The sequence below is a fragment of the Rhodnius prolixus genome, unplaced genomic scaffold (assembly GCF_049639745.1).
Source record: "Rhodnius prolixus isolate KJV_2025 unplaced genomic scaffold, Rpr scaffold_6, whole genome shotgun sequence".
In the NCBI taxonomy this organism is placed as follows: Eukaryota; Metazoa; Arthropoda; class Insecta; order Hemiptera; family Reduviidae; genus Rhodnius; species Rhodnius prolixus.
In genome coordinates this window covers 2851701-2879204 of record NW_027411634.1, presented here as the reverse complement: position 1 = coordinate 2879204, position 27504 = coordinate 2851701, and the positions used below count along the sequence as shown (strand labels likewise).

The 27504-nt window shown below is 31.6% G+C and overlaps 2 long non-coding RNA genes across 4 annotated transcripts; one reads left to right on the top strand and one right to left on the bottom strand.

The window, feature by feature from the left end:
- Window positions 1-2464: 2464 nt before the first annotated feature.
- LOC141460094 (uncharacterized) lies at window positions 2465-21631 on the bottom strand. 2 transcript variants are annotated; one of them, XR_012461724.1, is made up of 3 exons: window positions 21355-21631; window positions 18365-18496; window positions 2465-4416 (listed from the first exon to the last, which is right to left on the bottom strand). It is a non-coding gene; the product is annotated as an uncharacterized lncRNA (long non-coding RNA). The 2 variants fall into 2 exon arrangements; XR_012461723.1 differs by having other exon boundaries at window positions 2465-4384; window positions 21355-21626.
- Window positions 21632-23536: 1905 nt separating this feature from the next.
- Window positions 23537-27161, top strand: LOC141461478 (uncharacterized). Of its 2 annotated transcripts, XR_012462927.1 has the most exons (3): window positions 23537-23692; window positions 23782-23935; window positions 25545-27161. It is a non-coding gene; the product is annotated as an uncharacterized lncRNA (long non-coding RNA). The 2 variants fall into 2 exon arrangements; XR_012462926.1 differs by having other exon boundaries at window positions 23782-27161.
- Window positions 27162-27504: the final 343 nt, after the last annotated feature.

Here is a 27504-nt window from a genome sequence, read left to right as displayed (position 1 = left end):
TACATATGTCTGTCTAGTATAAAAGTAAGAATTATTCTGTAAAATATTAATTTATTAAATAGCCCACCCTCCGCCCAGCAAAATCACTCATCTATATAGTATGGCAGTACTACTGCACATTCGAGAAGCAAGAAACATTTTATGCATTTTTCTCAGCATAAAACAATTTATTTTATCTTACTTCCGGTATCATTAATTACCACATACCTAATGCCATCCAAATATAATGTTGCCTAATTAAAAAAAAGCTCGAGCTACATAATAATGAATAAAAACCACGGAGTTAATAACGAATGAACTGCAGTTCTAACAGTCACTCCTAGCTAACAGAAAAATCACTATTTTAACGATTAGATTTCTCTTTCTAGACATTTGAGACCTTTTTTAACTGTTTTCTTTTTACGTATTTTTTTCATTATTTTTAATTTCTTATTATTTAAGAGTTTGAAAGGAAAAATAAATACAATATTATTAATTAACTACTTTTTTTATTATTTAAAAATAATTTATAAAAAAATTTTACAATATGTTTAATAAAATCTTTACAGAGTTTGGGAAAACTTCAATCGACTGGTACAAGACTTATACAGGACCTTCTTAAACACACATTTAACCAATGAAAGGAGTCGTCAATATGATTTAATGTGAGTGAAAGGAAGTCCTATATAATAAACCAATGCTAGATTGTAATTGTGAGGTCTATCATTTTTAAAAACAGAAACTAAAAAGCAAATTGAACTTTTATCACCGTTTCACTGAGATGCAGTGGTTTCTGTATAAATTAGTTAATAATAAGGCTATTCTAGTGTATACAGCAAGGGAAGATCTGTTGTGAAAAACAAGAATCAAATACTATTGGAATGTGTAGAAATCGTCCTCTAATTTCACTCGAACACTCCTGTTTTGTGGTTAATAGTTAATATTAAGGCCGATGTAAGAATGTAGATGTAGACAGTTACTATAAAGGCTAATGATACATTATATGTAATGGAACGATCTCTTTTCTTAATGAAGAAGTAAAAGGTATGGACAAAAGTGGAAAGGGTCTCCTAATTTCACTGAAATGCAGCAATTTCGTACTTGATAGTTAATAATAAATGTTAAATTACAAATGAAGGGTCGTTCTATTTTGAAAATTATAAAGTATAATCCATTAGAAAAGGATGAATTTATTTCTTAATTTCACAAGAATATCGCTGTTTCCGTGTTTGAAAAGCCATTCCAAGATTGTGCAAATTAGCTTTAAGAATTATAAAGTAGTGTGGCCCGGGGAGAACAGTGAAGTTGAAATCTTGTTATTCTTCCTCTGAAATTTAATAAAAAGGAACCTTATTTAATGATATTAAGTAACTTATGTACGTATTACACACAGTTGTTTATGAATTTTGGGAGAATCGTTTCAAGTTTTTGTTATAGTTATACTTCGTACAATATAGCCAGTGTAAGAAAAAAGATGACAATGTTAGGGCTTGAGAAAAGTGTGAAATATATCGAAACTTTGGTATTTATACATGATGGTGATTTCGGCAATTCAGATGAAAACTTAAATGGCTTCGTAGATAGGACTGATAAGAACTTGCTAGCTCAGAGTTTCGCAGGTAATGGTTTTTGACTACTTCCTAACAAGAATGAAGAGGGTAGTAGTGCCTACAAGCAGGAGGAGAATGAGAAGTACTTGCTGGAGCAAGTGTGTGAACAAGACCTTTCCTTTTGTATCCTCTTCATAAGGTATTTTGCTTATTTATGTCACTTGGCCCTTTAATTTTTCACCTTTACTATAATAATTAAAAGGTGTTACGATCAAGTAGAATGTTATTCAGTTTTAAACGGATATATTTGTTTTCGATAAATGTTTTTACGAATCTTCAAGTTTCGTGTGTGATGAAAATCAATAACAGAAAATTCAAATATTTATATTTAGTTAAATGGCTCCTTTTGGCCATCTGACTACAAATTTACTGAATCTGATTTTTCGTATTTTCTCTTGAACAGCATTTACGATTCCCTATAAACAACGTACTTTCATTATGTCATTATGATCTAGAGCATGTATTGAAATATTTCTCTCGAAAAATTGATAAAAACTAAAAACTTTCTGTAATAAATAAAAGACTGCTGTAGCAGCTGGTATGGAGCAATCTGTACTTTGACAGAAATCGTGGGGCACTTACTACCTTTCCAATTGTCAACGAATCCAGTCTCCCCAATCAAAAATCTTTAGAAAAATAGAAAATGCTCTTCGGTTCGCATTGATGTTACCATTCATAATGACCTCAAAATCTTTTATCCTCTATCTAGCGAAATCCTTTCTTTGCAAAATTATTGTTATGTGCACATCATTGTTTAAGTTTACTTACAGTCACATTTATTTAATTATATGAATAATATTTCATCAATAGTTATAGATATTACCTAAATGTGTTTCGTTACTTTTAAGAATTAAAAGAAATAATTTTGAACAAAATTGAGCTCGCAAAATCGTTTATTTTGGTTGACAAACCTCATAAAGTAATGATTTCAATTTATGGCAGCTTGACTTAAACAAGTTTAGTATAACAGTTTAATTGCAACGTAATTTATGTTATAATAATTTAATGTCTTACAATGCCACAAATACGTTCTAAAAGATTGATCCGTTTAAAAGATATTAACTAAAATTTCAGCATTCATATTTTTTTGATTTCTTAAATTTTTGAAAGATACAAATTTATCTTGAATAAATAGTTGCGTTTTAAGTTGTAGTATCATTGAATTGAATGCTTTTAATTTAAGATTAAATCTATAAACTTTTTATTTCATTGAATAATGATTTTCAGATTGAAAACAGCCAATTGTGTGAGTCAATAACTGCAAAACCGTCCATTAACTGAAGTGGAAATGAAAAAGACGTTGAGAAAACATCAGTCAAATGAGTATGTACAAACAACTTTTTTCAATGTGAAAGATATTAACGTGACTAGGTTTTCCTCTTTAGGGCTTACACATGAACAATTTCAACACAAGATTAATATCTTACCACTAATATAGAATAACAGACAATGAAGATTTTGTAAAAATAATAACCTAAAAGAGAAAATTATCGCGTAGGTTCGTGGAAATTCGCCACTTACAAGGATAGGTAATAGGTTAAGTAGTTTTTACGGATTTTCTTAAAAACAGCTTCAAAGATTTTGTTTAAACTTTGTGTACTTTTTATTTAAGCCGTTTTACATAAATTTTACTGAAAACCGTTCTATGAAAACTTATTTTGAGACCACTTTTGGAGTAAAACTTCAACCCTAGGTCAACATCGTAAAATAGCATTTAAATAAAATTTTAAGTTTTACCACTAATTTCGTATTAAACTTTACCTATTATTTAATTAAAATTCCAAATTTGAAGAAAATCTATGGAGCAGATTTTCAAGAATTAGCCAAAGAAGGTCAGAAGTACAGGTGCTCATTTTTGCCTTAAAAAACTATTTCTAATGGAAAATAAACTATTTAACTACTTATTTCAACTTGATAATTTAATATTCTTTCATTTTTTAAAAGAAAAGTATTAGTATTATTAATTTTCAATTGGAACTACTTTTTGTATTCTTCCGCAAAACCATGTGCTTTTGAGTGACGTCATAAAGTAGTCCCAAATTAATTATTAAAAAAAAGACTTTAAAACTATTAATAGTGTGGGAAAATAATTTCTTTTATCTAAATTAACTTTCTATTAATCCATTTTAAACAGAATTATGCTTAAATTTAATTTAAAAAAAAATCCAAGTTCAAATATGGCGACTAACGGATTTTTGCAGTCAGTTGCCATTGGGCTCCCGACCAGTGAACATCTATGCAGTTCACGTAAGTAACATTTTATTATTTAGTTAATTAAATTCAATCAAATTTTTATTAAAATTAATAAAGTGATACAACTATATTAAATTTACAGACTTTTAGATATTTTTTTACTAAAAAATTAAAAGAATTGAATTAGCACGTGGTCTACCAATGAATCTTGCATGCCTGGACAAGCAATAATTCTTATTTCTTTAATTATTTTTCTATTTCACTTAATTAATTTTTACATTTTAACATGAAAATAATTTTTGTTATAATTTTAAATATAATTTTTAATAAAAAATTAAACAATTCAGCATGTGGTCGACCAACGAATCTTGCATGCCTGGACAAGCAATGATTCTTATTACTTTAATCATTTTTCTTAATCACTTTTCTACATTTTGTATTTAAATATATGTTTATTGTAATTTTAAATTTATTTATTTATTTTTTTGCAGTAACTTGTCTCTTGAGATAGCTTTAGACCTTGGGACATTTCTTAACAACTTTTCTAAAACAATCAATAGTCCGAATGGTGAAGTATGTCATCCCCAACAGTCTTTACCAACCTTGAACAGAATAAGCAGGGGCTAAGCAAATTCTAGAAAAAAAATAAGTAAGTAATAATATTTATTATTTTATTCAATAAGAACACTGCAAATTAAAATTTTATAATAGAAATTCAAATAGTTTAAAATAAAATTAATTAATGAAATCAATTAAGGATTCAAATGAAACGTGCTACAATCTACAATTGATTGGATTTTGAAATAATTTTAAAGCGCACAATAAGAAAGGCAACCTTCACTTCGGAGTTAAGCATTGAATAAAAAGAAAGATATAAATATCTTTGATTTAAAATCCACTAAGTGAATTTATATGATTCTTATGAGTAATGGTGAATTTAAGCTATGGAAAGATCCATCAATTTCTATTTAAAACAATTGGAGGGCATTTCGTTTCCCTAAAAAGATTTCTTGTGTGCTTAAATATAATAAACTAGACTGAAGGAAATTAAAATATTATTCAAGGTTTATGAGAAATTTTATTATTATAAGTCTTCCATTACACGTCGATACAGCAAATCTTAAAACGTTCTCAATTATTGAAAACTATATCTTGATTTTAAGTCTTACAATGCATTAATAAGGAAAGATATTCCTTAACCTTATAGTTATTGCGAAAATCGGTAGATAATTTTTGGGGAGCGAAATCTGATCTCTACCTCCTCGAGGTGCTCCCTGGGCAACTACTCCCGGGAGTAGGCTAACAGAGACAGTACACGTTTCAAAGCTCAAATGTAGCTTCAATTAACGCTTACTTTTAAAAATAATCTAGTATAATCTTTCGCTTCAATGTTAATTATAATTCCACTTATTTTACATTTTCATATTCAACTAATATGGTGTAACTAATAGCATGATAATAGTGCATGAAAAAAATTAAATCATTTCACTAATTGCATGTTCAGAACTCACCTAAATGAATACTTGGAATTATAATTATTTAAAACATTTTAGTGGCCACTAACAATGTTTTTACTCGGTTTTTTAAAACTAAATGTGAATCAAATATACCGACTAATTAATTATTGTGTTAGATTTATTTCGAATACACATCCTGCACAACACTTCGTGACAAAAGACACTGGCTCCGATTTTGTACATTACACGTTTCATTGCTTTAAAATCTTTTCTTTCTTGTTTGATTTGTTTAATTTCAGGCTGCGGTTTTAGTCGTTAATCGTCTTCTTGTTGATTCTTGAATTTCGTTTCCTTTGTAGGTTTTGTCGACTTTGTTTTCTTCAAGTCTGTATCTTTTTGTAAGCCAACTTACCCACCAGTCCGATCAGAAGAAACTATATCTTAGGAATTTCAATGGATGACTAAAATATCTAGTTCATAAGTTAGGTTAAGCTTAGTTGTAAGTTAGGCAAGTGTGCCCTTGCCATATAAGAAGAAACCATAATTTAGGAATTTCAAGGATGGCTAAAGTATCTAGTTTATAAGTTAGGTTAAGCTTAGTTGTAAGTTAGGCAAATGTGCCTTTGCCTTATAAGAAGAAACCATATCTTAGGAATTTCAAGAATGGCAAAAGTATCTACTTTATAAATTAGGTTAAGCTTAGTTGTACGTTGGGCAAAAGAGCCCCTGCCATATAAGAAGAAACAATATCAAACGAATTTCGAGGATGTCTAAAGTATCTAGTTTATAAGTTAGGTTAAGCATAGTTGTATGTTGGGCAAGTGTGCCCCTGCCATATAAGAAGAAACCATATCTTAGGAATTTCAAGGATGCCTAAATTATCTAGTTTATAAGTTAGGTTAAGCTTAGTTGTAAGTTATGCAAGTGTGCCCCTGTCATATAAGAAGAAACCATATCTTAGGAATTTCAAGAATGGCAAAAGTATCTACTTTATAAATTAGGTTAAGCTTAGTTGTACGTTGGGCAAAAGAGCCCCTGCCATATAAGAAGAAACCATATCTTAGGAATTTCAAGGATGCCTAAATTATCTAGTTTATAAGTTAGGTTAAGCTTAGTTGTAAGTTATGCAAGTGTGCCCCTGTCATATAAGAAGAAACCATATCTTAGGAATTTCAAGGATGGCTAAAGTATCTAGTTTATAAGTTAGGTTAAGCTTAGTTGTAAGTTATGCAAGTGTGCCCCTGTCATATAAGAAGAAACCATATCTTAGGAATTTCAAGGATGCCTAAATTATCTAGTTTATAAGTTAGGTTAAGCTTATTTGTAAGTTGGGCAAAAGAGCCCCTGCCATATAAGAAGAAACCATATCAAACGAATTTCGAGGATGCCTAAATTATCTAGTTTATAAGTTAGGTTAAGCTTATTTGTAAGTTGGGCAAATGTGCCCCTGCCATATAAGAAGAAACCATATCTTAGGAATATCAATGGATGATTAATTATCTACTTTGTAAGTTAGGTTAAGCTTAGTTGTAAGTTATGCAAGACTGCCCCTGCCATATAAGAAGAAACCATATCTTAGGAATTTCAAGGATGGCTAAATTATCTAGTTTATAAGTTAGGTTAAGCTTATTTGTAAGTTGGGCAAAAGAGCCCCTGCCATATAAGAAGAAACCATATCAAACGAATTTCGAGGATGCCTAAATTATCTAGTTTATAAGTTAGGTTAAGCTTATTTGTAAGTTGGGCAAATGTGCCCCTGCCATATAAGAAGAAACCATATCTTAGGAATATCAATGGATGATTAATTATCTACTTTGTAAGTTAGGTTAAGCTTAGTTGTAAGTTATGCAAGACTGCCCCTGCCATATAAGAAGAAACCATATCTTAGGAATTTCAAGGATGGCTAAATTATCTAAATTATAAGTTAGGTTAAGCTTAGTTGTAAGTTGGGCAAGAGAGCCCCTGCCATATAAGAAGAAACCATATCTTAGGAATTTCAAGGATGGCTAAAGTATCTAGATTATAAGTTAGGTTAAGCTTAGTTGTAAGTTGGGTAAGAGAGCCCCTGCCATATAAGAAGAAACCATATCTTAGGAATTTCAGGGATAGCTAAAGTATCTAGTTTATAAGTTAGGTTAAGCTTAGTTGTAAGTTAGGCAAGTGTGCCCTTGCCATATAAGAAGAAACCATATCTTAGGAATTTCAAGGATAGCTAAAGTATCTAGCTCATAAGTTAGGTTAAGCTTAGTTGTAAGTTAGGCAAGTGTGCCCTTGCCATATAAGAAGAAACCATATTTTAGGAATTTCAAGGATGGCTAAAGTATCTAGTTTATAAGTTAGGTTAAGCTTAGTTGTAAGTTAGGCAAGTGTGCCCCTGTCATATAAGAAGAAACCATATCTTAGGAATTTCAAGGATGGCTAAAGTATCTAGTTTATAAGTTAGGTTAAGCTTAGTTGTAAGTTATGCAAGTGTGCCCCTGTCATATAAGAAGAAACCATATCTTAGGAATTTCAAGGATGCCTAAATTATCTAGTTTATAAGTTAGGTTAAGCTTATTTGTAAGTTGGGCAAAAGAGCCCCTGCCATATAAGAAGAAACCATATCAAACGAATTTCGAGGATGCCTAAATTATCTAGTTTATAAGTTAGGTTAAGCTTATTTGTAAGTTGGGCAAATGTGCCCCTGCCATATAAGAAGAAACCATATCTTAGGAATATCAATGGATGATTAATTATCTACTTTGTAAGTTAGGTTAAGCTTAGTTGTAAGTTATGCAAGACTGCCCCTGCCATATAAGAAGAAACCATATCTTAGGAATTTCAAGGATGGCTAAATTATCTAAATTATAAGTTAGGTTAAGCTTAGTTGTAAGTTGGGCAAGAGAGCCCCTGCCATATATGAAGAAACCATATCTTAGGAATTTCAAGGATGGCTAAAGTATCTAGATTATAAGTTAGGTTAAGCTTAGTTGTAAGTTGGGTAAGAGAGCCCCTGCCATATAAAAAGAAACCATATCTTAGGAATTTCAGGGATAGCTAAAGTATCTAGTTTATAAGTTAGGTTAAGCTTAGTTGTAAGTTAGGCAAGTGTGCCCTTGCCATATAAGAAGAAACCATATCTTAGGAATTTCAAGGATAGCTAAAGTATCTAGTTCATAAGTTAGGTTAAGCTTAGTTGTAAGTTAGGCAAGTGTGCCCTTGCCATATAAGAAGAAACCATATCTTAGGAATTTCAATGGATGGATAATGTATCTACATTGTAAGTTAGGTTAAGCTTAGTTGTAAGTTAAGCAAGTGTGCCCCTGCCATATAAGAAGAAACCATATCTTAGGAATTTCAATGGATGACTAAAGTATCTAGTTTATAAGTTAGGTTAAGCTTAGTTGTAAGTTGGGCAAGAGAGCCCCTGCCATATAAGAAGAAACCATATCTTAGGAATTTCAAGGATGGCTAAAGTATCTAGTTTATAAGTTAGGTTAAGCTTAGTTGTAAGTTGCGTAAGAGAGCCCCTGCCATATAAGAAGAAACCATATCTTAGGAATTTCAAGGATGGCTAAAGTATCTAGTTTATAAGTTAGGTTAAGCTTAGTTGTAAGATAGGCAAGTGTGCCCCTGCCATATAAGAAGAAACCATATCTTAGGAATTTCAAGGATGGCTAAAGTATCTAGTTTATAAGTTAGGTTAATCTTAGTTGTAAGTTATGCCAGTGTGCCCTTGTCATATAAGAAGAAACCATATCTTGGGAATTTCAAGGATGGCTAAATTATCTAGTTTATAAGTTAGGTTAAGCTTATTTGCAAGTTTGGCAAGAGAGCCCCTGCCATATCAGATGAAACCATACCTTAGGAATTTCAAGGATGGCTAAAGTATCTAGTTTATAAGTTAAGTTAAGCTTAGTTGTAAGTTATGCAAGTGTGCCCCTGCCATATAAGAAGAAACCATATCTTAGGAATTTCAAGGATGGCTAAATTATCTAGTTTGTAAGTTAGGTTAAGCTTAGTTGTAAGTTGGGCAAGAGACCCCTTGCCATATAAGAAGAAACCATATCTTAGGAATTTCAATGGATTGCTAAAGTATCTAGTTTGTAAGTTAGGTTAAGCTTAGTTGTAAGTTGGGCTGGTGTGCCCCTGCCATATAAGAAGAAACCATGTCCTAGGAATTTTAAGGATGGCTAAATTATCTAGTTTATAAGTTAGGTAAAGCTTAGTTGTAAGTTAAGAAAGTGTGCCCCTGCCATATAAGAAGAAACCATATCTTAGGAATTTCAAGGATGGCTAAAGTATCTAGTTCATAACTTAGGTTAAGCATAGTTGTATGTTGGGCAAGTGTGCCCCTGCCATATAAGAAGAAACCATATCTTAGCAATTTCAAGGATGCCTAAATTATCTAGTTTATAAGTTAGGTTAAGCTTAGTTGTAAGTTATGCAAGTGTGTCCCTGTCATATAAGAAGAAACCATATCTTAGGAATTTCAAGGATGGCTAAAGTATCTAGTTTATAAGTTAGGTTAAGCTTAGTTGTAAGTTATGCAAGTGTGCCCCTGTCATATAAGAAGAAACCATATCTTAGGAATTTCAAGGATGCCTAAATTATCTAGTTTATAAGTTAGGTTAAGCTTATTTGTAAGTTGGGCAAAAGAGCCCCTGCCATATAAGAAGAAACCATATCAAACGAATTTCGAGGATGCCGAAATTATCTAGTTTATAAGTTAGGTTAAGCTTATTTGTAAGTTGGGCAAATGTGCCCCTGCCATATAAGAAGAAACCATATCTTAGGAATATCAATGGATGATTAATTATCTACTTTGTAAGTTAGGTTAAGCTTAGTTGTAAGTTATGCAAGAGTGCCCCTGCCATATAAGAAGAAACCATATCTTAGGAATTTCAAGGATGGCTAAATTATCTAAATTATAAGTTAGGTTAAGCTTAGTTGTAAGTTGGGCAAGAGAGCCCCTGCCATATAAGAAGAAACCATATCTTAGGAATTTCAAGGATGGCTAAAGTATCTAGATTATAAGTTAGGTTAAGCTTAGTTGTAAGTTGGGTAAGAGAGCCCCTGCCATATAAGAAGAAACCATATCTTAGGAATTTCAGGGATAGCTAAAGTATCTAGTTTATAAGTTAGGTTAAGCATAGTTGTAAGATAGGCAAGTGTGCCCCTGCCATATAAGAAGAAACCATATCTTAGGAATTTCAAGGATGGCTAAAGTATCTAGATTATAAGTTAGGTTAAGCTTAGTTGTAAGTTGGGTAAGAGAGCCCCTGCCATATAAGAAGAAACCATATCTTAGGAATTTCAGGGATAGCTAAAGTATCTAGTTTATAAGTTAGGTTAAGCTTAGTTGTAAGTTAGGCAAGTGTGCCCTTGCCATATAAGAAGAAACCATATCTTAGGAATTTCAAGGATAGCTAAAGTATCTAGTTCATAAGTTAGGTTATGCTTAGTTGTAAGTTAGGCAAGTGTGCCCTTGCCATATAAGAAGAAACCATATCTTAGGAATTTCAATGGATGGATAATGTATCTACTTTGTAAGTTAGGTTAAGCTTAGTTGTAAGTTAAGCAAGTGTGCCCCTGCCATATAAGAAGAAACCATATCTTAGGAATTTCAATGGATGACTAAAGTATCTAGTTTATAAGTTAGGTTAAGCTTAGTTGTAAGTTGGGCAAGAGAGCCCCTGCCATATAAGAAGAAACCATATCTTAGGAATTTCAAGGATGGCTAAAGTATCTAGTTTATAAGTTAGGTTAAGCTTAGTTGTAAGTTGGGTAAGAGAGCCCCTGCCATATAAGAAGAAACCATATCTTAGGAATTTCTAGGATGGCTAAAGTATCTAGTTTATAAGTTAGGTTAAGCTTAGTTGTAAGTTAGGCAAGTGTGCCCTTGCCAAATAAGAAGAAACTATATCTTAGGAATTTCAAGGATAGCTAAAGTATCTAATTTATAAGTTAGGTTAAGCTTAGTTCTAAGTTGGACAAGAGAGCCCCTGCCATATAAGAAGAAACCATATCTTAGGAATTTCAAGGATGGCTAAAGTATCTAGTTTATAAGTTAGGTTAATCTTAGTTGTAAGTTATGCCAGTGTGCCCTTGTCATATAAGAAGAAACCATATCTTGGGAATTTCAAGGATGGCTAAATTATCTAGTTTATAAGTTAGGTTAAGCTTATTTGCAAGTTGGGCAAGAGAGCCCCTGCCATATCAGATGAAACCATACCTTAGGAATTTCAAGGATGGCTAAAGTATCTAGTTTATAAGTTAGGTTAAGCTTAGTTGTAAGTTATGCAAGTGTGCCCCTGCCATATAAGAAGAAACCATATCTTAGGAATTTCAAGGATGGCTAAATTATCTAGTTTGTAAGTTAGGTTAAGCTTAGTTGTAAGTTGGGCAAGAGACCCCTTGCCATATAAGAAGAAACCATATCTTAGGAATTTCAATGGATTGCTAAAGTATCTAGTTTGTAAGTTAGGTTAAGCTTAGTTGTAAGTTGGGCTGGTGTGCCCCTGCCATATAAGAAGAAACCATGTCTTAGGAATTTTAAGGATGGCTAAATTATCTAGTTTATAAGTTAGGTAAAGCTTAGTTGTAAGTTATGAAAGTGTGCCCCTGCCATATAAGAAGAAACCATATCTTAGGAATTTCAAGGATGGCTAAAGTATCTAGTTCATAACTTAGGTTAAGCATAGTTGTATGTTGGGCAAGTGTGCCCCTGCCATATAAGAAGAAACCATATCTTAGGAATTTCAAGGATGCCTAAATTATCTAGTTTATAAGTTAGGTTAAGCTTAGTTGTAAGTTATGCATGTGTGCCCCTGTCATATAAGAAGAAACCATATCTTAGGAATTTCAAGGATGGCTAAAGTATCTAGTTTATAAGTTAGGTTAAGCTTAGTTGTAAGTTATGCAAGTGTGCCCCTGCCATATAAGAAGAAACCATATCTTCGGAATTTCAAGGATGCCTAATTTATCTAGTTTATAAGTTAGGTTAAGCTTATTTGTAAGTTGGGCAAAAGAGCCCCTGCCATATAAGAAGAAACCATATCAAACGAATTTCGAGGATGCCTAAATTATCTAGTTTATAAGTTACGTTAAGCTTATTTGTAAGTTGGGCAAATGTGCCCCTGCCATATAAGAAGAAACCATATGTTAGGAATATCAATGGATGATTAATTATCTACTTTGTAAGTTAGTTTAAGCTTAGTTGTAAGTTGGGTAAGAAAGCCCCTGCCATATTAGAAGAAACCATATCATAGGAATTTCACGGATGGCTAAAGTATCTAGTTTATAAGTTAGGTTAAGCTTAGTTGTAAGTTGGACAAGAGAGCCCCTGCCATATAAGAAGAAACCATATCTTAAGAATTTCAATGGATGGATAAAGTATCTACTTTGTAAGTTAGGTTAAGCTTAGTTGTAAGTTGGGCAAGAGAGCCCCTGCCATATAAGAAGAAACCATATCTTAGGAATTTCAAGAATGGCTAAATTATCTATTTTATAAGTTAGGTTAATCTTAGTTGTAAGTTATGCCAGTGTGCCCCTGTCATATAAGAAGAAACCATATCTTGGGAATTTCAAGGATGGCTAAATTATCTAGTTTATAAGTTAGGTTAAGCTTATTTGCAAGTTGGGCAAGAGAGCCCCTGCCATATCAGATGAAACCATACCTTAGGAATTTCAAGGATGGCTAAAGTATCTAGTTTATAAGTTAGGTTAAGCTTAGTTGTAAGTTATGCAAGTGTGCCCCTGCCATATAAGAAGAAACCATATCTTAGGAATTTCAAGGATGGCTAAAGTATCTAGTTCATAAGTTGGGTTAAGCTTAGTTGTAACTTAGGCAAGTGTGCCCTTGCCATATAAGAAGAAACCATATCTTAGGAATTTCAATGATGGCTAAAGTATCTAGTTTATATGTTAGGTTAAGCTTAGTTGTAAGTTAGGCAAGTGTGCCCTTTGCCATATAAGAAGAAACCATATCTTAGGAATTTCAAGGATGGCTAAAGTATCTAGTTTATAAGTTAGGTTAAGCTTAGTTGTAAGTTAGGCAAGTGTGCCCCTGCCATATAAGAAGAAACCATATCTTAGGAATTTCAAGGATGGCTAAAGTATCTAGTTTATAAATTAGGTTAAGCTTAGTTGTAAGTTGGGCAAGAGAGCCCCTGCCTTGTAAGAAGAAACCATATCTTAGGAATTTCAAGGATGGCTAAAGTATCTAGTTTATAAGTTAGGTTAAGCTTAGTTGTAAGTTATGCAAGTGTGCCCCTGCCATACAAGAAGAAACCATATCTTAGGAATTTTAAGGATGGCTAAATTATCTAGTTTATAAGTTAGGTTAAGCTTAGCTGTAAGTTGGGCAAGAGAGCCCCTGCCATATAAGGAGAAACCATATCTTAGGAAGTTCAAGGATGGCTAAAGTATCTAGTTTATAAGTTAGGTTAAGCTTAGTTTTAAGTTATGCAAGTGTGCCCCTGCCATATAAGAAGAAACCATATCTTAGGAATTTCAAGGATGGCTAAAGTATCTAGTTCATAAGGTGGGTTAAGCTTAGTTGTAACTTAGGCAAGTGTGCCCTTGCCATATAAGAAGAAACCATATCTTAGGAATTTCAAGGATGGCTAAAGTATCTAGTTTATAAGTTAGGTTAAGCTTAGTTGTAAGTTAGGCAAGTGTGCCCTTGCCATATAAGAAGAAACCATATCTTAGGAATTTCAAGGATGCCTGATGTAATTAGTTTAGTAGGTAGCTTAGTTAAGTGTCCGTCCTTTAGCTCAGAAGAAAACCATATCTTTGGAACCTCAGTAGTGGATCTCAAAGTAGTTGATAAGTAGTATTTAAGGAAATTGTTTGGATCAAATAGTTTATTTAGTTACATACTGACTATAACAGTAATTTCAGTGCACTTCATCTAATAAATGCACAACTTAAACTAATTTAAGTGAACACAATTTTGTTTTGCAGACTGTTGAAGTGCTTATGAAGTATTGGTATATGTTTAAATTTCACTTTTACATTTTTTTTTTACACTTAGCATTATTGGTGCATTTAAGTCGCTTTTTTTCTTTTGGAACCGATAGAGTATATTTCCTGGCAATATATTTTTATTAATTAATCTTCGTTTTAATCTTAAAAAGAAGGTTGTATTTAGGTAAAAGAGTGACATTGATTAGAAGGAGAAAATGGTTGAACAGGTTGTACGCTGTACGTTGTAAGCGTATGCTGGTTACTGAGAAACTTGTCGGGATGGTTTCATTTCAAATTCGTCCAAGGTTATGAGATCTTTTCTAGTTATTATTGATAGCCTGCCCAAAGCATTCTTATTGTCTCTACATTAATAGCTTTGCAGTCAGTCGAAAATCTTTAGTTCTATTATTAATAATTGAAACACTTACTTTTAAAAATTATCTAGTATAATCTTTCGCTTCAATGTTAATTATAATTCCACTTATTTTACATTTTCATATTCAATTAATATGGTGTAACTAATAGCATGATAATAATGCATGAAAAAATTAAATCATTTCACTAATTGCATGTTCACTACTCACCTAAATGAATACTTGGAATTATAATTATTTAAAACATTTTAGTGGCCACTAACAATGTTTTTACTCGGTATTTTAAGTCTAAATGTGAATCAAATATACCGATTAATTAATTATTGTGTTAGATTTATCTCGGATACACATCCTGCACAACACTTCGTGACAAAAAACACTGGCTCCGATTTTATACATTACACGTTTCATTGTTTTAAAATCTTTTGTTTCTTGTTTGATTTGTTTAATTTCAGGCTGGGGTTTTAGTCGTTAATCGTCTTCTTGTTGATTCTTGAATTTCGTTTTCTTTGTTGGATTTGCCGACTTTGTTTTCTTCAAGTCTATATCTTTTTGTAAGCCCACTTACCCACCAGTCCAAAAACCCTTTTTTTCCGAACGCCTTTCTAATAATCCCCCTATTTCCCTAATTGCCTCATCCTATACATAACCTAGAAATCTAGGTTTAACTCATTCTAGTCATTGGTCTATGCAGACAGATCTCCCTGTATATCCCTCAATCACTAAACGATATTCTTACCCTATTCCCTTTTCCTCCAATTTTATCCCAATCCATTTTTACAAACTCCATTGTATGGAGTTCTACATATCCCTATGCCTGCTTAAATGACCAACTAGAATGCGGATGTGGGTAGAAAGGCGTTCTTTGGGGAGCGAAAACTGATCTCTACCTCCTCGAGGTGCTCCCTGGACAACTACTCCCGGGAGTAGGCTAACAGAGACAGTACATTTTTTAACGCTCAAATGTAGCTTCAATTTAAATTTTTTCCAAATTTAATTAAACTTTATAAATAGAAATATATTCATTAACGATAAGCAATATGATAAATTAGAACTGTTTTAAAAGGGTTGTAGAATATGAAAGTGTTATCTCCTGCTGTTTCGCGAAAGTTTCGAGATATATATGAAAAATTGCTTAAAAAAAATATACCTCAACTGCTCCAGCTCGAACTTAAAATAAAACTAATAATATTTCGTCAAGTTATTTCTACAGGAAGCGTGTTTAATTTTTTTTCAACTCTTTTCTGTATTGATATCTTCTTTTCACTTAAATTTGCCTTTTTCCTTTTATGATCAAAACTTATATTAACTAGCGAAGAATTCATTGCCAGTTAAATATAAAATTTCTGTACTAATATAAGAATCAGCGTTCTTTTACAATCAATAATGGTTTAATTACAAAAACAAGTAAAAGTGATAAACAGAAAAATATGTACATAGCGATACTTCATAGCAGAATAAACATTCTTACCTGACAGAATTAAAGAAAGCCTTTTGTTAGTTTAAGTGTAGTTTATTTAGTGACGTTACACTGAAATAACTTTATAGTTTACCGAACAAATTAAACTATTCATGTTCCAAACAATTAGTTTTAAGTATAGTATTATTAAGATCAAGCATAATGAAGAACATCCAATGATAATGAAGATGTTGTATCAAGCTTTGATGTGGAAACCAAAAAATTTAAATGCTACTTAGTTATAAGTTAGTTTTTAGTAACGCTAATCCCACGCTGGGTTGAGGAAAACAAACTTCGTTTAGTTAAGTTAGTTTTAAGAGACTTTAATTTTGTACATTGTATTAAAAGAGAAAAAAAAAGATATCTCTTACTATTTTTCTCCCTAACCCGCTTAATATTAAACACCAACTAGCTGTGATATGGAAGCCAAAAATGGTTAATACGAATTAAATAAATAAGAAGCTATAGAAGTGAGCCAAATCCTGACACTCAGTGATGTGGAAGTCAAACATAGTATTAAATTAATTAATTTAGTAATTTTGTAGCTATAACTGTGATGCATTGATGTGAATTTTGAGAAAAAAATTTTGTTAACATAAGTTAATTTTAGAAAAAAGCTTAAATTATTCTGGGGACATATTATTGTTTAGTTGTTAACTAGTTATAAGTTATTAGTTAAACAAACGCTAATTCCAAGCTGCGATAAGGAAGCCAAATACCATTTATATGCTGATTATTAATAAGTTAGTTATAAGAAACGCTAGACCTAAGTTGGGATGTGGAAAAAACTCATAATTTAATCGATAGATAGTTATAAGCTAGTTTTAAGAAAACGCTAGCGCTAATGCTGTCATGAGGAAACCAAACATCGTTCAGTAATTAAGTTCCCTAGTTTCAAATAATAGTTATAATTCTGTTATAATTAGTTATAGAAGTAGGTATAGTTTTAACGAATTAGTTATAGAAGTAGGTATGGTTTGAACGAATTAGTCATAGAAGTAGGTATAGTTTTAACGAATTAGTAATAGAAGTAGGTATAGTTTTAAGCACATTTAAAGGCCATCATATCAGTTTATATTCATTGAAAAAGTTCAAGTGATGAGAGATGCAGTTTTAATACATAACTAACCTAATTTGTATAAAATTCTTACTCCTCCTACATTATGTTACTAACCTTCATAAAACTGGCTCTTACCCCAACTTCGAATTAAAGATAAGAGAATTTGAAGCTAATTTCCAGACATGCAATTTCACTCTTTTATTCCTCTAAAACTAGCTGCACCTTACGCTCTTTTGCACGTTAATAAAAAAATAATTGCTTGCTTAAATGTGAGATTTAATTCTTCTAGAGTTCACTACTGACACGACATTTTTAAAAGTATGGTACCATACTACTAATATCCGGGCGAATATAAAATAAAACGGTGCGATTTGTATTAGCGCGTCTTCTATGGAACGATAAAATCGGATATCCGGGTATTTAGGTAATCCGTAAACGTCAAAACATTCGCTATTAAATATCCACCGTCCGAGTTACTATTTTATTTTTAAGACCTTAAAAGATTATTCGGCACAGAGCATGTTCGGGAAGTAATTCGGTGTTGCAAACGGAACTAAATCGGTTACCGGTATTTCGATAGTATGTGATCTCTAGAACATTTATATACGACATACGTCGCCGAACAATCAAGTTACTGTTATTAATGTGCCAAGCAGAACTGGGCGCGGAGCATGTAGTAGTTCTAATTTAGTGAAATTGCTTGTCTTACTTCGAATTGAGTGCTTCAGTCTCAAACAGTCTATTTGTACGGTTTTATGAGTATATTATAATTTTGGTTAAACATTAATGTAGAATTTAAATTCTATAAAAGTTCAAAAAATGTGCTTTTATTTAATACGTTCAACGTTTTGAATTTAATGTTTTAGGATAGTTTTTCGTTCTGTTGAGAGTTTAATGTTCATGGACTTGTTTTCGCTGCAGTAGATTAACAATCCATAGGGGTTAAACTCTAAATAGATGAAATCCTTTTTTTAGATTCGAAACTGAGAAGTTAAATAAAAGTTTTTTTGTTTTTATGGTTAATGTAAATTTTAAACGTGTTAGTAATCAAATATTTAGAAGCACAAGTACTTCTTTTCCATTTGTGTTTACTTTGACCTTGATCTGCGAAATCTGAGTAGATTGTTAGGCGTACACAGAGCTTCGTTTTGTTTGGTTTGTGTTCTTTGTGAATTCTCGATAGCTGTTCTTCAGACAAAAATGGTCCATTGTAAAGTAATTGTATATTTAAAGTTTGTTACTTTTGTAACGTAGATAGTAAATGGAAGTAAACCTGATACCTCTTTTTTATGATTCTTTGATGTTCTTGGTTCATAGATTCTTTGTAGGCTGTTATTTCTGCTATGCAGCCAGAACATGGAACTAATCCAAACCACCGCATTACGTAAATCTGCGTCTTATGAAACTCTAGCCTAGCAAAAATTAGAAAAGAATAATCATTAGTTGTTAAGTTTACATAGTTATAAGTTAAGGAAATTTTACCTATCATGACAAATCATTAGAATTCCAATGGGTGCCAATTGAAAACAGCTCTAATGTAACTTGGCTACAAGACCGGAGAAATGACCCCTTTATGCCAGATGAATGTAATATCCTTAGAATCGCAAAGGTTGCCAAACCTTGGTTTACATTAAGCTTTCAAAGTTCGCGTTTATATATTAAGACTTAACCTATTGGTGTTCACATCCCTTTTTAAGTAATTTAGTAATTTAAAAGTAAACCGTATGCACCCTCAAATTCAAACGAAAGCGAAATCTTGGGAATCTCAATGGCTGCAAAAGGTGATTGATTAGTAGTTAGTAAGTTAAGTTAGCTGTAAGTGGGACAAAATACTCCTTCAGGTCAGAGGAAACCTTTATCATATGTATATCAACGTTTGTTAAACGTGATTAGTTAGTAACTTAATTTAGCTGTAAGTTGAACAAAATACACCCTCAATGTTAGACAAAACCCATATCATTAGAATATTAATAAAGGCCACACGTGATTAGTTTGTATGAGAATAGAATGATTTAAGCTTATTGTCTAGTATGCGATATTAGCCCAACGAGTTCAGTTTTTTATTCACATCATCTGCAGTTAGTTTAGTTAGATAGTAAATAGTTTTTAGTTAGCATAGTTGTAAGTTGGGCAAGTGTGCCCCTGCCATATAAGAAGAAACCATGTATTATGAATTTCAACGAATGACTAAATTATCTAGTTTATAAGTTAGGTTAAGCTTAGTTGTAAGGTGGGCAAGAGAGACCCTGCCATATAAGAAGAAACCATATCTTAGGAATTCCAATGGATGGCTAAAGTATTTAGTTTGTAAGTTAGATTAAGCTTAGTTGTAAGTTGGGCAAGAGAGACCCTGCCATATAAGAAGAAACCATATCTTAGGAATTCCAATGGATGGCTAAAGTATCTAGTTTGTAATTTAGGTTAAGCATAGTTGTAAGTTGGGCAAGTGTGCCCCGGCCATAAAAGAAGAAACCATATCTTAGGAATTTCAATGGATGGCTAAAGTATCTAGTTTGTAAGTTAGGTTAACCTTAGTTGTAAGTTGGGCAAGGGAGACCCTGCCATATAAGAAGAAACCATATCTTAGGAATTCCAATGGATGGCTAAAGTATCTAGTTTGTAATTTAGGTTAAGCATAGTTGTAAGTTGGGCAAGTGTGCCCCGGCCATAAAAGAAGAAACCATATCTTAGGAATTTCAATGGATGGCTAAAGTATCTAGTTTGTAAGTTAGGTTAACCTTAGTTGTAAGTTGGGCAAGGGAGACCCTGCCATATAAGAAGAAACCATATCTTAGGAATTCCAATGGATGGCTAAAGTATCTAGTTTGTAATTTAGGTTAAGCATAGTTGTAAGTTGGGCAAGTGTGCCCCTGCCATAAAAGAAGAAACCATATCTTAGGAATTTCAATGGATGGCTAAAGTATCTAGTTTGTAAGTTAGGTTAACCTTAGTTGTAAGTTGGGCAAGGGTGCCACTGCCATATAAGAAGAAACCATATTTTAGGAATTTCAATGGATGGCTATAGTATCTAGTTTGTAAGTTAGGTTAACCTTAGTTGTAAGTTGGGCAAGTGTGCCACTGCCATATAAGAAGAAACCATATATTAGGAATTTCAATGGATGGCTAAAGTATCTAGTTTATAAGTTTGGTTAAGCTTAGTTGTAAGTTTGGCAAGAGTGCCCCTGCCATATAAGAAGAAACCATATCTTAGGAATTTCAATCGATGGCTAAAGTATCTAGTTTGTAAGTTAGGTTAACCTTAGTTGTAAGTTGGGCAAGTGTGTTCCTGCTGTATACGCAGATACCATATCCCTGGAATTTCAATGGATGACTAAGAAATTAGTTTATAAGGTGGCTTAGTTTAATTTGGGCAACAAGCCCCTGCAATATCTGAAGAAACCATATCTTAGGATATGCCTTATGTAATTAGATGCACTACATGAACTTGTCATATAAGAGGAAACTATATACATATTACGGATCTCTTTAGATGCCTTCAGTTATTAGTTTATAAGTTAGATTAGTTTTATTTTGGGCTGTATGCCCCTGCACACATTAGATTAAATTTCCTGGCAACATATTTTTATTAATTAATCTTTGTTTTAATCCTAAAAAGAAGGCTGTATTTAGGTAAAAGAGTGGCATCGGTTAGAAGAAGAAAACGGTTGAACAGGTTGATAGCTACCCCAGCAAAAGATAGTTCCCAGGAGTCTGATAGTATTACGTTAATAGGTTCGCAGTCAGTCCGAAATTTTTAATACTTTTATTTTTAATAATTGATTCACTTACTTTTACACATTTCTATTATAATCTTGCTTTTTAATAATAATTATAATTCCACTTATTTTACATTTTCATATTTAATTAATATGGTGTAACTAATAGCATGATAATAATGCATGAAATAATTAAATCATTTCACTAATTGCATGTTCACTAATCACCTAAATAAATACTTGGAATTATAATTATTTAAAACATTTTAGTGGCCACTAACAATGTTTTTACTCGGTATTTTAAGTCTAAATGTGAATCAAATATACCGATTAATTAATTATTGTGTTAGATTTATCTCGGATACACATCCTGCACAACACTTCGTGACAAAAAACACTGGCTCCGATTTTATACATTACACGTTTCATTGTTTTAAAATCTTTTATTTCAATAGTCTCATTTTAATGCAAATTTTTTTTTAATAAAATGCAGTTAAACTAGACTTACAATTCTTAATGTTTTCTAAAAAAGTCAAAGAATATCTATTACTTACTTTCCTAAAGTCGTAAAAAGAAAATGTAGATTGCTAGGTGATTAAACTGGGAAACAGAGCTTTCATATTTCACAACGTTTTCCAAATGAAACAGCCTGCAGTCTTGTACACCTCTTGACTGCATTTCTGTTAAAATTCAATATATTTACTGCAAAAAACCAAAACACTGTTTAAAGAACCAAAGTATTCCACTTTTCTTCTTTATTACCAAAAATCACAATACACCAAACAGTACAAATGGAGGGAAACTTCTAGAATCATGTGTCCCCACTATTCAGAAAGACAGTGTAGCAATTATATATTTAATATTTAACAATATGAAATATGTTATAATCAATTGAAAGTATTTTTAAATTTTAAATATAAAATCATTTTTATAAAACCTACTGACAAGTAGTTATTATAATGTTTAAAATAATTTCTTATTTCTTTATACTGTTCCTGTGAACGAATCAAGATAACATATTTACTTTGACTTTAATTCACTTTAGTTTGATTCAGTGACTCTTATCTAAATCACTAAATCATAAACAGAAAAAAATTCAAGAGAACTATCTGGCGATTTTCTTTTACTATAATAATTGTCAAGGTTCTTTCAATACCCTTCGATACTGCTAATCTTAAAACGTCTCAATTTTTAAAGACAATATCTAGATTTTAAATTTGTACATTGCATTACAAGATATCCTTACATTTTATTGTTATTCCGATAATCGGTAGATAATTTTTGGGGAGCGAAATCTGATCTCTACCTCCTCGAGGTGCTCCCCGGGCAACTACTCCCCCCGGGAGTAGGCTAACAGAGGCAGTACACTTTTCAAAGCTCAAAAATAGCTTTCATTAAAATGTTTTCCAAATTTAATTTAACTTTATAAGTACAAAAGGTGTTCATTAACGATAAGAGAAAAGACAACAAACTAAAAATTGTAACAGTTTTAAAAGGGTTGTAGAATATATAGCAAGCGGGGTTTAATTTTTTTCAACTTTTCTCTGTATTGTAACTTGTTCTCACTAAGCTTGCTAGTTTTGGATGTGAAAATAGAAAACTGAATAATTTTCATTACTTTTACTGGTATTTCTTTGTTTTCTGTTTCTTTAATTGTATTGTTTAGCCAATCATAAATTATACAAATTAGATCGGCTATTCTTGGATATGCAGATTCTGAAAATAGAGAATAATGTATAATTTTTATTACTTTTGCAATAGTTTCCTTGTGGTCGGTTTCTAACATTGTACATTAATGCCAAACGCATATTATACTCATTAGTTCAACCAATTTTGGATGTAGAGTTTCATAAAGAAAGAAAAAAGGCATAATCTTCATTACTTTTACATGAATTTCGTTATTTTGATTGAATATTGGACATATTTAAAATATAAATAAATGAAAAATGTTGTATTGAATAATCTAAAAGATAGGCTGCAGAAAAGATTGAGAAGTCTTCCTGTGGCAAGGGTAAGACAAAATTAATAGTAAAATTTAATTTTCGGTATCGAGCTGAGTGAAGTTTTTAGTAAGTAGTAAGCGATATTGTCATCCGATAAAAGCTTGACAGCAATGCATTAAGTAGGAAGTCACCTTTGAGCCAATCTATTATCACCTTCAATGTATTTCATATTAGTATAAAAGTAATTGCAAAAGATTGAAGTCTTACTGTTGATTGACGGATACAATGGATTAGAATGGCTGAGGAACAACGTTAGATTTGTTGATAACATTTTACTCCACATCTTCAACTTCTTATAAAAATAGTTTGTATTGATTTAATTATTGAAATTTTAATTGCATTACTTGTAAAGAGTGAAATATCAATACATCTTAAGGAGATTTATTAAAAATTTTCGTCGCTTGTTATGCCAAAATTATCGCCCCATAATTATTAAAATACTTTCTTACGATTGATTGGTTCTATTATACTTGTGAAGAGAGCGAAATTTATAAATATATTACTTTGGTATTTGCTCTATTTAAATCAAAGACTAAATCAGAAATTGAAATCCTAATATTTAAATTAAAGAAATTGGGCAATCTTATTAGAAATTCTGTACATTCTGTTCTTACGTTAAAATTAGGAAGATCATGCCAGTGCTTTCTAGCGACAATTGCTTAAACTAAAAAGAGGTAATCACATAGGAAGTAGTTTTAGTGATCACCGCTAGGTAGCATGAACATATACTTTAACACTTAAAATAAACATTCAATAACCTGACCAAACAACTGTCCGGTACGGCAATGGGGTAAATAGGTTATTCGGTTTTGTCTAAATATTCTCTTAATCATGTAGCAACAGTAATAATTTGCATTATTTATTAAATGTTCTTTATCCACGATGATAAGTTAGTATTTTAAAAAGAAGTTTTCCTCTAACAAAACTTCCTGTTTAAAACTCACTGTATACCTCATAATTTGATGTTTTTTTACTTAGGATTGATAGTTTTAAGTTGATGCTGCTGTAACTGAGCGAGAACTTTACATAGCTTAGAAAACTGATTGTATTATCTATTTGCATTAAGCGATAACTTCCTAGGAAATTAAAAAACTTGTTTTTGCTTCATTACTGCGTTAATGACTTCTTGCAGGTAAGCAATATTTTTTGAGTATACTTTTATTTTGAATTACGAGTTGATGTGATTAGAAGTGTTTATGAAATTGACATGTTTCCAAGACAGTTGATAGTAGATGCATTTCTCAAGTGTAAGCGTGTAATTTTAAAAAGTTGATTTTACATTTCATTATTTTGTTTCATAAAAATGGTCATAAGTAGGTAGATTTAGTTCGAAACATGGTAATACTTTATTCCTTTCGTCTTTATTACTGTAAAAGTAAATTGCAAATTACGATTATTTTTTTGGGAATTATGAACTTCCACGTAAATATTCAAATTTCTCTCATTTAAAGGGAAGAGTAATCTCCATGAAATTTATATTAATAATGTAAAGTTAAGTAACGACCTATAATTATGGACCTTGGATGTTGCAAGGTTCGCACTAGTAGATTTAACTTATTGAAAATTGTTTTTTATCAAAATGTTTGTAAATTACAATGAAAACAATGGTATAAATAATAGTTTATATAATGTTGTTTTTTGTAATGTTTATTTACATTCCACCTCTGTCGTAGTTATTAATACGCTAAAGCAGAAATCTTATTCTTTTGTACAAAAATAAAAGAGTTGTTCTCAATTTTCTATTAATTTTGCAATGGTAATTTGGAATGTAGGCTACTCGGCGTGAATAAACAATACTCCTCTGTCTTAGTTATTTAAAGTATGAAGGAGAAAATCGCAGACATTGCAGATTACTTATCAAAAAAATTTCTAGATCAACCGAAAAATAAAGTGTAGAATAATACTATAAAACCTATAAAAAGTAAGGTTCGAGAAGAGTTAGTTCTATATGGAAGTGAAGTAACGAAAACCACAAGTGAAGATTCTAAGATGAGGTAGATTACGGTAAGCTTAATTCGCTTGTAGCACGAGTTAGACCTGTACATGAAATCGACTACTTATATTACATTAACAGTATAACTGAGGAGTCATTAACTCAACAGGTATAGATTTAATAAAAAGGAACCTTATGATATTGAGTAACCTACGTAGGTAATGATTTTTGACTATTTCGTAACAAGAGTGAAGAGGGTAGTAGTGCCTACAAGCAGGAGGAGAATGAGAAGTACTTGCTGGAGCTAGTGTTATGTGAACATGACCTTACCTTTTCTATCGGTTTCATAAGGTATTTTGCTTATCTTTGTCACTTGACCCTTTAATTTTTCACCTTTACTTTAATATCCACCAAGCACTCGTTACCATTAATACTTTTGGTTGCCTATAATAATTACAAGGTGTTATGCAGAAATCATGGGGTACTACTACCTTTCCAATTGTCAACGAATTCACTCTCCCCAATCAAAAATCTTTTGGAAAATAGTAAATACTCTTCTGTTCGCATTGATCTTACTATTCGCGTTGATAATTTTTTATGCTGTATCTAGCAAAATCCTTTTTTCCCGATTTTATTTTATTGTTTTGAAGAAGCTCTTCAATTCTATAATACTTAGCATGTAAAATATAGAATTACTTCATTATTATGTTTAAGGAAAAGTTTTTTATTTAAAGAAAATTCCAATACGTATGTTGTGACGAGAATTCGTGAACGCTCCTACTCATGTTTAATGTAATATTTGTTAAAGTTCATGCGGCGCTAACATCAATCGGCTTCTTGTAAACTTGCAGCTTTTACCAGAGATGAATTTTTAAGGGTCCTTCTGTACTTCCAGCAGCACGACCATTATTAGTATGAAGTTATTCACATCCAGGAAAGTCTTATCTTATTATTTATTATTTTAGGAGTGATACAACAAGAACCAAAACTTTTTTTCATACAAATTATTCTTTTTTTTGTATCTGAAAGATACATATCTTTTTTTGTTGATTGTAGGTAGCAGTAATTTAATTGAAAAATTCAACATCAAACATGCATGTGAATTCTGCATCATTTTCCAATCACACGGAACTATTTTTAGTCAAGCTTATAATTTTTTAATTAATTTTCAAAAAAATAATTTCACAATACTAGTAGATTGTGTTATTCTATTTTTTCAATCAAATTAATTTTCTTCCTGAGGAATGTGAGTTTGTTTAGAAATATATTCCATTATCATTGAATGAAAGATTTAGGTTTAAAAAAATAAATAAATTCTTTAGTTTAATTACATTTGTCTTTATTTAATCTTTTTTTATACATAAACTGTTACAGATGTGTTTTTATAGCTTCTTATGCTAGGTGAAATTCATTACATTTTAATTACAATAATGTTAATTTTCAGGATTAAATACTGGGGGTTCCAGAGCACTGCCTGCAAAACTGTCCCATCAATGGAAGCCCAAGTGAAAAAGACGTAAAACATCAATCAAGTGTGAATATTCCCACTAATTTGGTTAGGAATCTATTAAAAATGATATGAACCGTCGAAGCGACAACATCTCCTTCACTCATGATTCTTTGGGAGAGAGGTGATGAATGTTAGACTAGACTAGATAACATAAGTTTGGAGAGACAGGGCGACCTACCCCCCCTGCATTACTCAAGTCGTACTGACGAGAATTTGCGCTGTTGCCAGAGGAAGGATTTGTGCTATATATAGAGGAAGGTTACAGCACTGCTACCTGGTGGTAAATTCTGACTAACTAAACTTATATAGAAGTGTCTCATACTCATATCTAACCATGTTGACGACTCACTAGGCTTATATAGAACAATTTTACATTCATATTTAACCAAGTTGACGACTCACTAGGCTTATATAGAACAATTTACATTTACATTTAAGAATGTTGACGACTCACTAAACAATCTTACACTCACATTTAACCACGTTAGAAACTCTCACTAGACTTATATAGGTTCAACTTACACTCATATTTAACCCTGTTTGCGTCTTACTAGACTTATATAGGTTCAACTTATACTCATATTTAACCCTGTTTGCGTCTTACTAGACTTATATAGGTTCAACTTACACTCATATTTAGCCTTGTTTGCGTCTTACTAAACTTATACAGGACTATCTTACACTCGCTATTAGCTTATTTTTTTACCGCTTCACATGTAACCTATTTATTAATTTGTTTACTTTTGTCAATTTATTATACAAAAAAAAAAAAAATGAAAAGTATTCTACGTTCCAAGCACACCTGTTCCTTTAGAATTTATAAAATGCATAAAAAACAAAAAGTGAAACCTTTGCTAAGTTAACATATTTTTTTTCGATGTTTTCGCTTTAATGATAAAATATTTTCAATTTTTTTAAATATATATTGACAAAATTAACAAATAGGATACAAGTTACATGGTAAAAAATAAGATAAACATGATTGTAATGTGGTCCTGTTAGTCAACAACTTGGTTAAAAGTGGGTGTTAAGTGGTTTTATTTAAGTTTTGTGAGTCACCAACTTGGTTAAGTGTGTGTAAGGAAGTTCTTTGTAAGTCTTGTGAGTCACCTACATGGTATTAAGTATGAGTAAGGTGGTCCTATGTAAGTCTTGTGAGTCGCCAGCATGGTTAAATATGGGTGAAAGGAAGTCCTATATTAGTCTAAAGAGTCACCAACGTGGTTAAATATGAGGTTGTAAAGATTTTATAAAATTT